This window comes from Miniopterus schreibersii, assembly GCF_964146895.1.
Source record: "Miniopterus schreibersii genome assembly, chromosome: 2".
Classification (NCBI taxonomy): domain Eukaryota; kingdom Metazoa; phylum Chordata; class Mammalia; order Chiroptera; family Miniopteridae; genus Miniopterus; species Miniopterus schreibersii.
The window spans coordinates 94,053,564-94,069,056 of record NC_138102.1 but is presented as its reverse complement, the minus strand read 5'-3'; the positions used below and the strand labels follow the sequence as shown (position 1 = coordinate 94,069,056).

Below are 15,493 nucleotides of genomic sequence, written 5' to 3'. Positions count from 1 at the left end.
AGTGGTTTTATTCTCAGGTTGTGATGGCACTGTGCAGGTCAATGACGCAAGTTGTGTGACTTGTCAAGGGGGAAGGGAACAGAAAATGAGTTTTCTAAGAAAGGAGTCTAACGAGTGCATGGTGTGAAACAAATGTATAACATTGCTGCTTTCTCTTCAAAGCTTCCACCAGGTCCTTCTTAAGAGCTTCTTGTTTTGATTTGTCTTCAAAAGCCTGCACAGGCCTCAGCCCATTGATGATGTCCTTTGTTTTTCCAAAGTAGGTATCATTCAGTGTACTTCTGATTTTGTTTTCCATGTCCTCTAGCAGGCACCGGATATTGGCTATGTGTGGTGAGTAGTCGCTCACAGTTTCATCTTTCTCCATCTATCTGGTAAGGCTGCCTCTGAGGTTCATGGTGCCAGAGCCGGATTTGTTGGTTTGCAGCCACAGCATCACAGTGGAGGTCAGCTTGTAATGGGCAGTGAGGCCACTGGATTTCTCCTGCACTTCCCCCACGTGGATGGAATCCCAGCAGCCTTTGATTTTCTTTAATCTATCTCCAACCTTCTTTATGAGATCACTCCAGCAAAGCCGTGATCCAGACGTCAGAGGTAGGCAGATGAGAGGCTACCTTTGAAATACAGGTCTCAATACTGGTCAAGGGCATTGTTGTCTTCCACCTCCAGATTTTTCAGCCAAGCAGAGGGCATGGCCCCATCCTCCAAGGGAGGGCCATACTTTTTACTCCATGGTGACCTATAGGAGTCACACAAAAGGTAATCCTTTCCCACCACCTTGTCTCTGGCGATTTTAAGTGGCTGGTGAACAGAAGGCAAGGAGATCTTCACATAGACTGGGGCCAGGTGGATCAGGTCACTGAGATTTTTTTCAATTTCCTGTGGATGCAGGTGCCTTATTAAGTCCAAGGCACAGTCCAGCTGCTCATCACTCATGGTGGCACTGTGCGAGGTCTGGTCCAGGCGTCTGTGGTTCTTCCTCTTTTTAAAATTTTTAAAATTTAATTTATTGGGTGATATTTGTTAATAAAATTATATTAGGTTTCAAGTGTACAATTCTATGATGCATCATCTGTATTTTGCACTATGTATGCTCATGACCCAAAGTCTATTCTTCTGTCACCAGATGTTTGTCCTCTTTACCCTCTTCTACTTCCCCCATCCCCATCCCTCTGGTAACCACCATACTGTTGTCTGTGTCTTTTTTGCTTGTTTTTCTTGTTTGTTCATTTGTTGCTTTCAGTTTTATATTTCACATATGAGTGAAATTGATAGGGGAAGAGCAGGTGATAAGAACAGAAACACACTGTTTAATGATTATTCAATTTACTTACTACAGATAAGAGGTTTTCTTAAGGACCCTGGGAAACTGGAGGATGAAACAGGGCAGTAAAAGATAAGACGCCTGGATCCCGGATGGATCCATTACTCAGAAAAGAAGATACATTTTGTGAACATACCAAGGACAGAACATGCTTTGACTTGGTGTCTGTGCCTGGACCCTGACCCCCTTCAGGAGTTTGCCTCAGGAATGCTGACTGTTCTCCGGCCTGAGGAATGGGCTGAGCTGTTTGTAACATCATAGATTTGCCACCTTGCTATCAGACTTTAAGCTCTTGGAGGTCAGACTACAAACCTTCCCCTCCCCTTTCCCTGTTACACTTGCAGCTCACAACTGCACATAACTTTCTCCCTCACCAGTATATAATCAGCCAGCTGGCAAAGGGGAGCCAGAGCAGAATTTTCAGGATGACCTGCTGTTCTTCCCATACTGCAGGCATTTTGGAATAAATGCTCATATATGATTCAACCCTATCTCTGCTTAATTTGGCTCAAATAGTGACAGGCAGCATCAGACCTGTTCAGTGTCCAGTATCAAATCATGTGGTTCTTAGCTTTTTCTGACTGACTTATTTTGCTTATTTCTCGAGGCCCATTCATGTTGTCGTAAATGGTAGTATTTCATCTTTTCTTATGGCTAAGTAGTATTCCTTTGTATGTATGTACCACACCTTCTTTATCCAATCATCTATCAAGGACACTTTGGTTGTTTCCCTGTCTTGGCCATGGTAAATAATGCTGCAATAAACATACTGGTGCATATATCTTTGCAAATAAATGTTTTCAAATTTGTCAAGGGAATACCCAGAAGGATTGCTGGGTCATATAGTAACTCTACTCCTAATTTTTTGAGGTACCTCCATACTGTTTTCCATAGTGGTTGTACCAGTCTACATTCCCACCAGCAGTGAATGAGGGTTCCTTTTTCTCCACAACCTCTCCAACACTTGTTATTACTTGTCTTGTTGATAATAGCCATTCCAACGGATGTAAGGTGGTATCTCATTGTAGTTTTGATTTGTATTTTCCTCATAGCTACTGAAGTTGAGCATCTTTTCATACATCTGTTGGTCATTTGTTTGTCTTCTTTAGAGAGGTGTCTGTTCAGGTCCTCTGCCCATTTTTTAATTGGGTTGTTTGTTGGTTTGGTGTTGAGTTGTATGAGTTCTTTATATATTTTGGATATTAACTCCATGTCAGAGCCATTGATTTCAAATATCTTCTCCTATTCAATTGGTTGCCTTTCTGTTTTGTTGGCAGGTATTCTTTTTGCTGTACATAAACTTTTTAATTTTATGTAGTCCAGTTCACTTATTTTTGTCTCTACTTCCCTCCCCTTTAAGGTAAAATTAATAAAATGTTCTCTAAGACTAAGGTCAATAAGTTTAGTACCTATGCTTTTTTCCATTTAATTTATTCTTTCAGAACATAAATATAGGTCTTGGATCCATTTTGAATTAATTTTTGTACATGGGGACAAACTATAGCCTAGTTTCATTCTTTTGCATGGGCTCTAAATTCTGTTCCATTGGTCTGTGTGTCTGTTTTTATGCGAATACCATGCTGTTTTGATTATTATCTGTCTGTAGTATAACTTAAAGTCAGGGTGTAATACCGTTGGCTTCATTCTTTTTTTTCTCAGAATTTCTTTGACTATTTGGAGTTTTTTGTGATTCCATACAAATCTGATGATTTTTTGTTCTATTTATTTTTAAAATGTCATTGGGTTTTTATGGAGATTGCATTAAATCTGTATATTGCTTTTGGTAATATGGACTTTTTAACTATGTCAATCCTTTCAATCCATGAACACAGAAGATCTTTCCGTTTCATTTTGTTTTTTTCAATCTCTTTTGATAATGCTTTGTAGTTTTCAGTATATAGGTTCTTCACATCTTTTGCTAAGTTTATTCCTAGGTATTTTATTCTTTTTGTTGCAATTGCAAAAGGATTTTTTTCATTTCTTTTTCTGAAATTTCATTGTTAGTATATAGGAATGCAGTGGATGGTGGAATCTTTAGGGTTTTCTATATACAGATCTCATGTACTCTGCAAAAAGTGTCATTTTTAATTCTTTGTTCCCAAGTTGGTTGCCTTTATTTTTTCTTCTTTTCTAATTGCTCCGACTAAGACTTCCAGTACTACACTGAATAAGAGTGGTGAGAGTGGATATCCTTGTCTTGTTCCTGATCTTAGAGGAAAAGCTTTCAGTTTTTCACCATTAAGTATGATATTATCTGAGGGTTTGTCATATATGGCCTTTATTATGTTGAGATACTTTTTTTCTATACATATTTTATTGAATCTTTTAATCATAAATGGATGTTGTATCTTAAATGCTTTTCTTGCATCTACTGATAAGATCATGTTTTTGTTTTATTTTGTTAATGTGGTGTATGACATTGATCTATTTGTGTAGGTGAGCCATCCTTGTGCCCTTGAAATGAACCCCACTTGATAGTGATGCATTATTTCTTTAATGTGCTGTTGTATTCAATTTGCTCGTATTTTGTTCAGGATTTTTGCATCTGTATTCATCAGAGATATTGGTCTGTAGTTTACTTTATTTGTGTTATCCTTAGCAGGTTTTGATATCAGGGTTATGTTGGCCTAATAAAATATATACAGTACTGTGTCTTCTTCAATTTTTTGGAAAAGTTTGAGAAGGATGGGAATCAAATCTTCTTTTAATGTTTGGTATAATTCACTAGTGAAGCCATCTGATCCTGGACTTTTATTTTTTGGGAGGTTTTTAATGGTTGTTTCAATTTCTTCACTGTTGATTGGTATATTTAGATTTCCAATTCTTCATGATTCAATCTAGAAAGATTATATATTTCTAGAAACTTATCCATTTCTTCTAGGTTATTGAATTTGGTGGCATTTAGTCTTTCTTAGTATTGTGGTATAAGCCTTTGTATTTCGGTGGTGTCTGTGGTAATTTCTCCTCTTTCGTTTCTGATTTTGTTTACTTGAGTCTTTTCTCTTTTTTCCTTAATGAGTCTAGCCAAGAGTTTGTCAATTTTATTAATTTTTTCAAAGAACCAGCTCAGTTGTGTTCATTTTTTGAATAGTTTTTTTGTTCTCTGTTTTTGTTCAATTCTGTTCTAATTTTTATTATTTTCTTTCTTTTGCTGACTTTGGCCTGCTTTTGTTCTTCTTTTTCCAGCTTCTTAAAATGCAATGTTAAGTTGTTTACTTGTGATTTCTTTCCTGAGATAGGCCTATGAAAATATCAACTTTCTTCTTATTAGTACTTTCACTGCATCCCAGAAGTTTTGATATGTTACATTGTCATTCTCATTTCTCTATATATATCTTTTGATCTCACCTTTATTTCTTCTTTAACCTAGTCACTTTTTAGTAGTATGTTATTTAATCTCCGTATATTTGTGGGATTTTTACTTCTGTTTTGTGGTTGATTTCTAATTTCAAAGTATTTTGGTCAGAAAATATGCTTGGTATGATTTCAATCTTCTTAAATTTGTTGAAGCTAGTTCTGTGACCCAACATATGGTCTATCCTTTAGAATGTTCCACGTGCACTGGAGAAGAATGTATAATCTGATGTTCTGGGATGAAAAGCTCTGTAAATTATGTCTATTTGGTCTAGTGTGTCACTTGAGGTCTATATTTCTTTACTGATTTTCTGTTTGGATGACCTATCTAGGGCTGTCAATGGAGTATTAAGGTCACTGAATATGATGGTGTTTTGGTTCATTTCTCCCTTTAGTTCTGTTTGTAGTTGCTTTATGTATTTTTGTGTTCTCTGGTTGGGGGCATATATATTAAGAAATATTATGTCTTCTTGATGTAGTGTCCCCTATCATTATAAAATGTCTATCTTTGTCTCTTGTTTCCTTTGTTATCTTGAAATCTATTTTGTCAAATATGAGTATGGCTACATCTACTTTTCTGTGGAAGCTATTTGCTTGGAGAATCATTTTTTACCCTTTCACTTTGAGTCTGTCTTTGTCCTTGCAGCTTAAATGAGTCTCCTGAAGGCAGCATACGGTTGGGTTATTGTTTTTTAACCCAATGTGCTACTCTGTGACTTTTTATTGGTGAATTCAGTCCATTTACATTTAGTGTAATTATTGATGTATGAGAATTTCCTATAGCTAGTTTATCTTTTGTTTTCTGGTAGCTCTGTGCCTCCATTGGTTCTTTTCCTTTGCATTTGATGGTATCCCATACTTTTTTCTTCTGTTTCCTCTTTTTTTAAGTTATGTGTCTTAGTTTGGGGGGGTTTTCTTGGGAGTGTACTGCTAGTTTTATGAAAAAGAAAGTTTCATATATACAGTAGTCTTTTTTCTTTTGAATTCATCTAATCTTCATTTCCCTTTGCAAATTCAGACCTTTTATCCCCACCCCTTTTATGTTGTTGTTGTCACAAATTATCCCTATTTATGCTGTGAATTTGTTGGCAATCTTACTCATAGTTTTGTGACCTTTTATCTTTGTTTCAGGTAGAATAACCCCGTCAGTATTTCTTGCAGTGGAGTCTTCTGGTGATAAATTCTTTCAGCTTTTGCATGTCTGGAAAAGTCTTTATTCTCCTTCATATCTAAAGGATAACTTTGCTGGATATATTGTTCTTGGCTCTTAATTTCTCTTTCAGCAGTTTGAATATTTGGTTTCACTTTCTTCCAGCTTATAGAGTTTCTGCTGAGAAGGCCAATGATAACTTAATGGGCTTTCCTTTATAAGTTACTTTCTTCTTTTCCCTGGCTGCGTTGAGAATTCTTTCTCTGTCATTAATTTTTGACAGTTTTTACACAATGAGCCTTGGAGAAGGCCTTTCTGAACTGATGTAATTAGGTGTTCTGTTTGCTTCTTGGATTCAAGGATCTAGCTCTTTCCTTAGATTTGAGAAGTTCTTGTCAACTATTTGTTTGAATAGGCTCTCTATTTCCTTCTATCTTTCTTCTTCTGGTATGTCTATTATTCTCATATTGCTCTCTCCTATGGAATCATATAGTTCTCATTGAGTTCTTTCATTTTTTATGCTCAAGTCTTTCTCTTTTTCCCTCTGCATCATTTCTACATTTTTACCTTTGACATCACTAATGTTTTCCTCCATCTGATCAGCTCTGTCTCCTATGCTTTCCAGTTCATTCTTTTTCTCTTCATTGAGTTTTTTATGTCCAGAATTTCTATTTGGTTATTTTTTTAAGTTTTTTTTTATCTTTGATAAAGTATTTGTTTTGTTAGTTGATTATGTTTCTGAGTTCATTAAACTATCTGTATTTCCTTGTATCTTGTTGAGTTTTTTTAGAACTGTAATCATGAATTCTCTGTCATTTAAATCGTATATTTCCATGTCTTTAAGTTTATTTTCTGAAGATATTTTTATTTATTTTCTTTCTGAGCTGCCTTGTTATCTTGGTTATTCATAGTATTTGATGGATCTTTTCTCTATCTATGCATCTGTGCATGAGCAGCACTTCTGGAGTAGTTGATAAGAAGAAGTCTATTGTTTTCCAGCAGGTGGCACTGAATCACAAGATTTTCTTTTAGCTCTCTTGCACTTCTCTGGCTTTTTACATCTCTGCAGGGTAGTGGAAAATGGCTATGTTTCTTGGGATGGTGGGCATCTCCTCTCTGACCTGGTCATTCCAGTCCTAGGCAACCAAACCCTCAGGGTAATGTGGTGGATGATGTGGCTCCAAATCTGTGAAATCTCAGTGCTGTCCTCCACAGCCAGATGCTGCCAACAGTGCAGCAGCAGTGTGTGAGGGTGGGGTGAGCTTGGGGAACCAAGCTGCATCCTTCCTTGCTTTGCCCTCCCAGAAATAGCAACATCTGATCTCCACAGCATCCACGCTGCACTTCCACCTGACACTGGGATTAGTTGCAGAGTGCACCCTTTGCTTAGGAAAAAAGGTTTTCTGTAGTACCAGTTCTTGGGTTTTAAGATAATGTGCTCTGCAACCTGACACGAAAGGTGAAGGGAGGTGAGCTCTGGGAGGTTAAGGGAAGGCAGCCAAGCTCCATGGTTTTGTTTCTCTGTCTGTAATGCCAAATACCAAACAACCATGGCCATATTTTTGTGCTTTGTTCCTGCCCAGGTTATTGGGCCCAGCCACAGTTAGTACTGTATACTCCTACCGGAATGCTCACTGAATCTCTTTGCTCCTCCCAGCTGAAGGGAGTGCCGTCTACGACTTAATTTCTCCACTCTCTGGACTGAGACCTGAAATAAGTTCAGGGCTAAAGGGCTTCATCCATGGTGCATCTCAGCATTTCTCTTTTCTCTCCTCCTTGGTTCATTCCCACTTGCCCACCTTTAGATATTTCAATGTGGAATATCTAAATCTCTCAGATGTATTTGTGGGTTGCACAAGGAATACTTTATTGAATTATAGCTGTTCAAATTGTTGAAACTTCAAGGGGAGAGACCAAAGGGATCTCTCATGCTGCCATTCCTCTGACATCACTCAACAGTTTTAAATTTAAATGTCAACCCTATTATCAGTATAATCTAACTCCAAAGTTGAATCTTATCACTTAGGCAAAATAGAATAAATGAATAGATTTATCTACATAGAACTGGCTGAAGAGAGATGTTAATTTATTTTCTTTTGAAGAATAATAAGAAGAAAAAAGTAATTTTAGTATAAAAGCAATTACCCAGTGTGTCAGTATAAAGCTGGGAACACCTGATGAACCTGCAATTCATTTTGGATTCAATGGATGGATTAAAGTCACCTAATCTTCTATCCTTCTGCCCTGTGGAACAGAGAAAACCCATGTGGAGAATGAGGAGAATGGCAGATGACAGCATGGTAGACACACGTACATGATCTGAAAATGTAGTCCTATTAGCTTTTTGGTGGAATCTTTAGGGTTCTCTATATACACTATCATGTTATCTGCAAATAATGACAATTTCATTTCTTCCTTTCCAATTTTATAATTTCTTCTTGTCTGATTGCTGTGGCTAGGACTTCCAGTACTATGTTGAATAAGAGTGGTGAAAGTAGACATCGCTGTCTTGTTCCCAATCTTAAGGGGAACAGTTGTAGTTTTTGCCCATTGATTATGATGTTGGCTGTGGGTTTGTTACATATGGCCATTATGATGTTGAGGTATGATTCCTCTATTCTCTCTTTTCTGAGAGATTTTATCACAAATGGGTTCTGGATTTTATCAAATGCTTCTTCTGCATGTATTGATATGATCATGTGGTTTTTGACCTTCAATTTGTTTATGTGATGTATCATGTTTATTGCTTTACAGATATAGTGCTAACCTTTCATCCCTGGAATAAATCCCAGTTGATCATGGTGAATGACCTTTTTAATGTATTGCTGGATTCTGTTTGTTAATATTTTGTAAGGATTTTAACATCTATGTTCATCAGGGATATTGGCCTATAATTTTCTTTCTCTTTCATGTCCTTATCTGGTTTTGGTTTAGAATTAAGATAATGCTGGCTTCATAAAATGAGCTTGGGAGTCTTCCCCCCTCTTGAATTTTTTGGAATAGTTTGAGAAGAATAGGCATTAGTTCTTCTTTGAAGAGCCCATCTGGCCCAGGGCTCTTGTTTATTGGGAGTTTGTTTTATTACTGCTTCAATTTTACTATTGTAATCTGTCTATTCAGATTCTCTGATTCTTCTTGATTTAGTTTCAGAATAACTCAACACCAAAAAACAAAACAAAACAAACAAACAGCCCAGCTGGAGTGGCTCAACAGTTGAGCATCAACCTATGATCCAGGCAATCACAGTTCAATTCCCAGTCAGGGCACATGCCCTGGTTGCGGGCTCAGTCCCCAGTAGGGAAGCTTGCTGATCAATGACTCTCTCATCATTGATGTTTTTATATCTCTCTCTCCCTCTCCCTTTCTCCCTCTGAAAACAAGATATATTTTTTAAAAATCCAATTAAAAAATGGGCAAAAGACCTCAACAGGCACTTCTCTAAAGAAGACATACAGGTGGCCAGTAGATATATGAAAAGATGCTCGATGTCACTAATCATCAGAGAAATACAAATAAAAACCACAATGAGATATCACCTGTTAGAATGGCTACTATCAATAAATCAACAAACAAGTGTTGGTGAGGATATGGAGAAAAGGAAACACTTGTGCACTATTGGTGAGAATGCAGATTGGTGCAGCCATAGTGGAAAAAGTTAAAAATGGAACTGACTCATAACCCACTGATTCCACTTCTGGGAATATATCTGAAGAAACCTAGAACACTAATTTGAAAGAATATCTGTACCCCTATGTTCATTGCAGCAGTATTTACAATAGCCAAGATTTGAAAACAGTCCACGTGTCCATCGGTATATGAGTGAATAAAAACGCTGTGGTACATTTACACAATGGAATACTACTCTGCCGTGAAAAGGAAGAAAATTTTACCTTTTGCAATATCATGGATGGATCTAGAGAACATTATGCTAAGTTAAATAAGCCAGTCAGACAAAGATAAATACCATATGTTTTCACTCATATTGGAATTCAGTGAACAAACTGAACTACCAAGCAAAATAGAGACAGACTCATAGACAGAGAGCAGGCAGACAGCTCAGGTGGGGGAGGGGGAGGAGGTTGAGCATAAAAGCAAAAAGAGAACTCATGGACATAGACAACAGTGTGGGTTATTGTGGAGGGAGGGAGGTGGGTTAAGGTGGAAAAGGGCATAGAGGGATAAATGGTGATGGAAAAAATAAAATTTTTTAAAAAGTAAAGTTAATGCAATTTTTTAAAAAGAATTCTCAGTATCTAATGAACTTTCAGCTCCTTTTCTATACTTATGCATACTGGTGTATATAGAGTTCACAGGTCATCGTTTTCAGTTTACCCTGGACTCAACAGGGGAAAGACTCCCTAAACAAATAAGTACAAGTTGTGGTCCCAAAATAAAATGGTAGCATTTTAACTTAGCTTTTTAAAAAATTTACTCATTTTTGCCTTACTTTAATATAGTGATATTCTAATATATTTTCCTTAAGTTTTGTAAGGTATAAACATTAATCTGGTGTTCATTTCTGCATGTATATCTTCTGTGTATATATGTAGGGCTGTCATTCACTAAAGAGAGAAAATAATATTTCTCCATTCTAAACCCGTGTTCAATATTCTATGTAGTTGTACAAAATTACATTTTTAAACCTTCCAAACATAATTAAAACCAATTATCTGGTAGTAGAAAAAAAATTTTTAATTTATTTATAGTTACTCATACAATAAATCTAACTTCTTGAGTTCTACATCCAGCATTGAGTATGAATCTCTACCTTATCAGGTCTAGCATAGATTCTCTGGAAGATGATGGAAATTAAACAACTTTACCAAACAGAATTGCATGCTGGTTCATTGGTCATCATTTAGAAGTTAAATGAGATGGATAGCATGAATTCTTCTTCTTAATAAGCCACTTCCTGCAATTCACCACTTCAGTCTTTCATAAAGAAATCTAACTGAAACTCCAAGCACTTCAATATTTCAGTGATATTTTCCCAACCAACCATTTCCATGAAGTCTTTTAAATTATTAACTTTTCTACAGATAAAGAAAACTACAAAAACAAATGTTATAATTCATTATGTTGAGAAATAGCTTAATAAGAATTATACTTTAAACACATAGAAGTTTGTAAATTGATGACTTTCTTTCAATATGACAACTCTTACCCCATTCTTAAACAATTTCAGCACCTAAAAGTTTACCAAACACACCTCTCTCATTTTTACTAAGTCATTGGTTCATTCCTAAAAGTCTGTAGGAAAATACATTGTAAAAGAAATTAATTTGTAGTTATGAGATGTGAATTCTGCCAATTTCACCTCTATACCTTAAAAAGTTAATTTGTTTGGGTGTCATATTTCTTATTCCCACCCCCAACCATCTAAATCAGGTGGACTTGATGCATGATTGACAACAATTTTAGCACTTGTAACTCTTTCCATGATCTTTCCTTCCATTCTAATAACTATATTTAAGTATGCTTTTGTACTTAAAGACTTGCTGTTATTAATAATATATATCTTTTATTAATAGATGACAGGTACATGTCTAGCTATGTAACAGGGTTTCCTATGAAGATGAAATCATCATTGTTACCATCTTTAATTGATATGATTTTACTCAAAAGCAAAATGTGGTGCAACTGGCATGGCTCAGCAGTTGAGCATCAACCTATGATCCACAAGATCGAGGTTCAATTCCCGGCCAGCGCACATGCCCTGGTTGCGGGCTCTATCCCCAATAGGGGGCGTGCAGGAGGCAGACGATCAATGACTCTCTCATCATTGATTTCTCTCTCTCTCTCCTTTTCTCTCTCTGAAATTAATAAAGAAATTTTTTTAAAAAAGCAACATGTATCGGCACTTTAACTGCATTAGCATTTTAGAGGTTAGAAACCTTCTTCCAACTTTGTGCTGGGAACTTTTCACCAGATGATCTCTCAGATTCTTTTTAGCTGGAATGTTTTATCATTCACAACCAACTTGATAAAGCATCACTGTGACTTCAAAGTATAATGCTACCATGCCAACTTTAAAAATGAAGCAAGCATGCGCCCTGGCCCATGTGGCTCAGTTCGTTGAGCAATGTCCCAATTCCCAGTCAGGGCACATGCCCAGGTTGCAGGTTCCATCCCAGGTCAGGGTGCATATGGGAGGCAACCAGTCAATGTTTCTCTCTCACATCAATGTTTCTCTCTCTCTCCATCTCCCTTTTTTTCCTCTCCCCTCCAAAAATCAATAAAAACATTTTTTTAAAAATGAAACCATCAGTTGTAGCAAGGATCACATACAGATTCTCAAGTATTTCTTCCTTTCCCTGGGTTCAATGCAGTTTTTTCTGTTGATGCTCAAGAGGAGGAGCCTGCAGTTCATACTATAAGAGAAGGTGCCACTCTGCTGGGCACAACACATCAGAATCAATCACATTAACAGAGTGCCTTCAGGAATGTACAGCTTTGTGTGCAGTGCACCATCTGTCCTCTTACAAACTCTTTGGGGAAACAAGATATATTCACATTTTTTTAAACCTAACAATACATAGAAACAAATTATCAAAACCAATTGATTAACACAGTGATTATTCAGCATTCTAAAGAGTCAGAGCCTGCTGAGAGTGTAAGTGCTGAGGGAACTCTTTCTAGACACCATAGAATTAAATCACCAACAAGGATTGTCTGGATTCTCACCACTCAGATAGGCTAGAGAAGGAGCCTGCATTCCAGACCGGGGAACTATTTTCAGAATCAAAGCATAGTATCAGGGACAGAAAGCATATTTTCTTAATTGAACAAGCATCATCAGGGGGACTTAGAAAGTGACAGCCTTTGTAACTCAAATTATATGCCAAAGTACATTGTACAGAGGAAAATGTTTGCAGAGATTATTAGTTTGAAAAAAGATGATTCTTTCCCTTTTACATTTATTAGGATGGTAGCAGAAAGAAAGGACTGAGAAGCACATAAAGAACAGAGTTTGTGAGTCCAGTGATTTTTATCACAGATACCAGCACTAGAGCAGTTTCCTAAAAGAGGCCTAGAAAAAGCATGGAAGGAAATTTATATGATTTCCCAGATGTTTTCCATGTCTAGACAGTGAACAGAGATCTTTAGTCTTACTTCATGTACCAAAAATCTCCCCTTTTAAAATGTCTGCCTAGACGGCCAGAGTGGGTGTGCCCTAGGAATGACATTCAAAGTATGACTCAAACAATAGGAAACTAAAATGAATTAATCTATTTTTGTGTTTTGTTTTTATAAGAAAACTGGTAGTTCCCTTGGTATCATGACTTTTCAAAAATAGGGGGAAAAGAAACTGGGGGGGGGAAATAGTTGATCTGATCATGTTGCCTGAGCACAAAGCTTACTGTCAAATGCTGTTTTTAAAATTCAACTTTGTCTGAATTTTCCTGTGGCATTAGGACAGTGCTATTTTCTATTTCTTAGCCCTTACTGTAGTTTAATTGAATTCCAGGGTGGAAAGAGCCTTCAAGAATTCAACTAATCCAACCTTCTGCTCCAGAAGCCATGGTGGAGCCCATTGAGTGTTTTTCAGTGAGCAAATAGCCTCATTCTAAGCCAGCAAACACTCTGCAGTTATTTTTAAAATCTAAGACTATCACAACCAAGTCAGAGAAGGAATATGTAGGTACAGAGGTACAGATCCATGCCCAGGAATGGGAATTCAATGCCACCTTTTCTAAGTGACCTAGGATGTCCATGGTCATTTATTATGCAACACTTTGATTTATTTTAGCTAAAAAAAATTTAAAAGGGAAAATCATTTCTGAGGAAGAGCAGGATTGAGTTAGTTTGAGGGAAATTTAAGCCTGAGGAAAGAACCATATCACTGTTGCATCCTTGGCAACCTAGCAGAGAATTCTGACGACTATTTTTTTCTTTTTCCATTACAGCCTACTTTCAATATTATTTTGTATTGGTTTCAGGTGTACATCTTAGTGGTAAACAATCATATAATGTACATAGTGTTCCCCTCGATATTTCCAGTACCCAACTGGCACCATACATAGTCACAGTAGTATTATTGACTGTATTCCCTGTGCTGTACTGGCTTCTCTTACATTTACGTTTTCATGTAGGGGCTCTACTAAGCTACTTTCTTATGTATTTTGCTTAAGGGGGCATCAGCACATCTAAGGACACTCACTCAGAAGTGTTTACATCTTAAAAACATTTCCTTCATCTACAGAGTCTATGACTTTAAACTTAAAAGTATCCATGTTTGACATGGGCATGTTAATTAACTTTAGCACTTAACAAACTGGCTTTCTAGCATCTGAGATACTGAATGGAACATGACTGACTCCAAGCATCAAATTTCAAGTCAAAACTCTTGAATAAATATGGGTCAAACAAGTGTTTATTAAATTAAAGCCAATCAATGATTAACCATTTGTGTAGTGTGAGCTGTATTTTTTAAGTTTTTAAATTTTGTGTTTTCATAGAAATGATCAACATGAATAGTCACACAAAAATGGCAATATGATAATTCTAACCTTTCAAACACTGTATTATAGGACTGCAGCATTATGGGAATTTGTGTGGTAAATTCAGCTTTTACTCTTCAAGTCCTCTTCCTAATCTCAGAGTCCATGGACCTATAATCTCTGGACTAGAACTGTGTATCTCAATCTCATGCTATAAATAGTTTTTTGGATAATTTTTTATTTAGCAGCATCTTTGGCATTTACCCACTAGATGCCAGTAACACTCACCACCAAAACATTCAGTGGGGACAGCGAAATGTCTCCACATGTTGACAAATGTCCCCTGAAGGGCAAAATCACCCATAGGTTGAGTAACACTGAACTAGAAGAAGGGTTTTTTTAATTTTATTTATTTATTTTTAAATATATCTTTATTGATTTCAGAGAGAGGAAAAGAGAAAGAGAGAGAGAAACATCAATGATGAGAGACTCATTGATTGGCTGCCTCCTGCATACCCCACACTGGGGTTAGAGCCCACAACCCAGGCATGTTCCCTGACCCAGAATCAAACCGCAATCTCCTGAATCATAGGTCGGTGTTCAACTGCTGAGCCTCTCTGGCTGGGCTAAAGAAAGGATTTTTTTATGTATATTTTTAAATGATAACTTTTACCCCTTCCATCTCCCTCTCTGGTTACAATTCAGTAAAACTCATAAGAGTGTCATCCAACAAGGGAGCAAAATGTGCTGTTCTAAGACTATATCCAATAAAAGTTCAATGGAATTAAGAAAATTAAGCTTTTTTATTTATGCATTTATATTCCAAACATTTAATGATACTGTGATGCTTTCTAAAGTTTCCTTTGATATTTACAGTTTTTATTAACTTTTATACATAACTTTTTTCAGGACAAAAACCATTAAATCTCTTAAGTTTTATCAGTTAGTTCTGAACCACCCTTAAGTTTTCACTTTGAAAGCCCTATTTAGAGCCTATGAATTATATTTTGTCTTATACATAAGTACCTATGTATTTCTTTAGCCACTTTAAGATAGGTAATTAGGTTGTGAAAATTGTGTAGGAATTACCTCCAAGTCCAGCAACAATTTAAGATCACTGAGAAATAATACAGAGCTACTTAGCGTTTTTTTCAGTGGAGCCAGCTGTCATCCTTTGTCACCTTTTATATGGCAAAATTTACCCCAATCTAAAGCCCTGGTATT

General features: G+C 36.6%; 1 pseudogene across 1 annotated transcript; it reads right to left on the bottom strand.

The window, feature by feature from the left end:
• Positions 1 to 630: 630 nt before the first annotated feature.
• Positions 631 to 936, bottom strand: LOC308553369 (F-actin-capping protein subunit beta pseudogene; annotated as a pseudogene). The gene has a single exon. The product of its transcript is annotated as an F-actin-capping protein subunit beta pseudogene (transcript).
• Between the last annotated feature and the right edge of the window lie 14,557 nt (positions 937 to 15,493).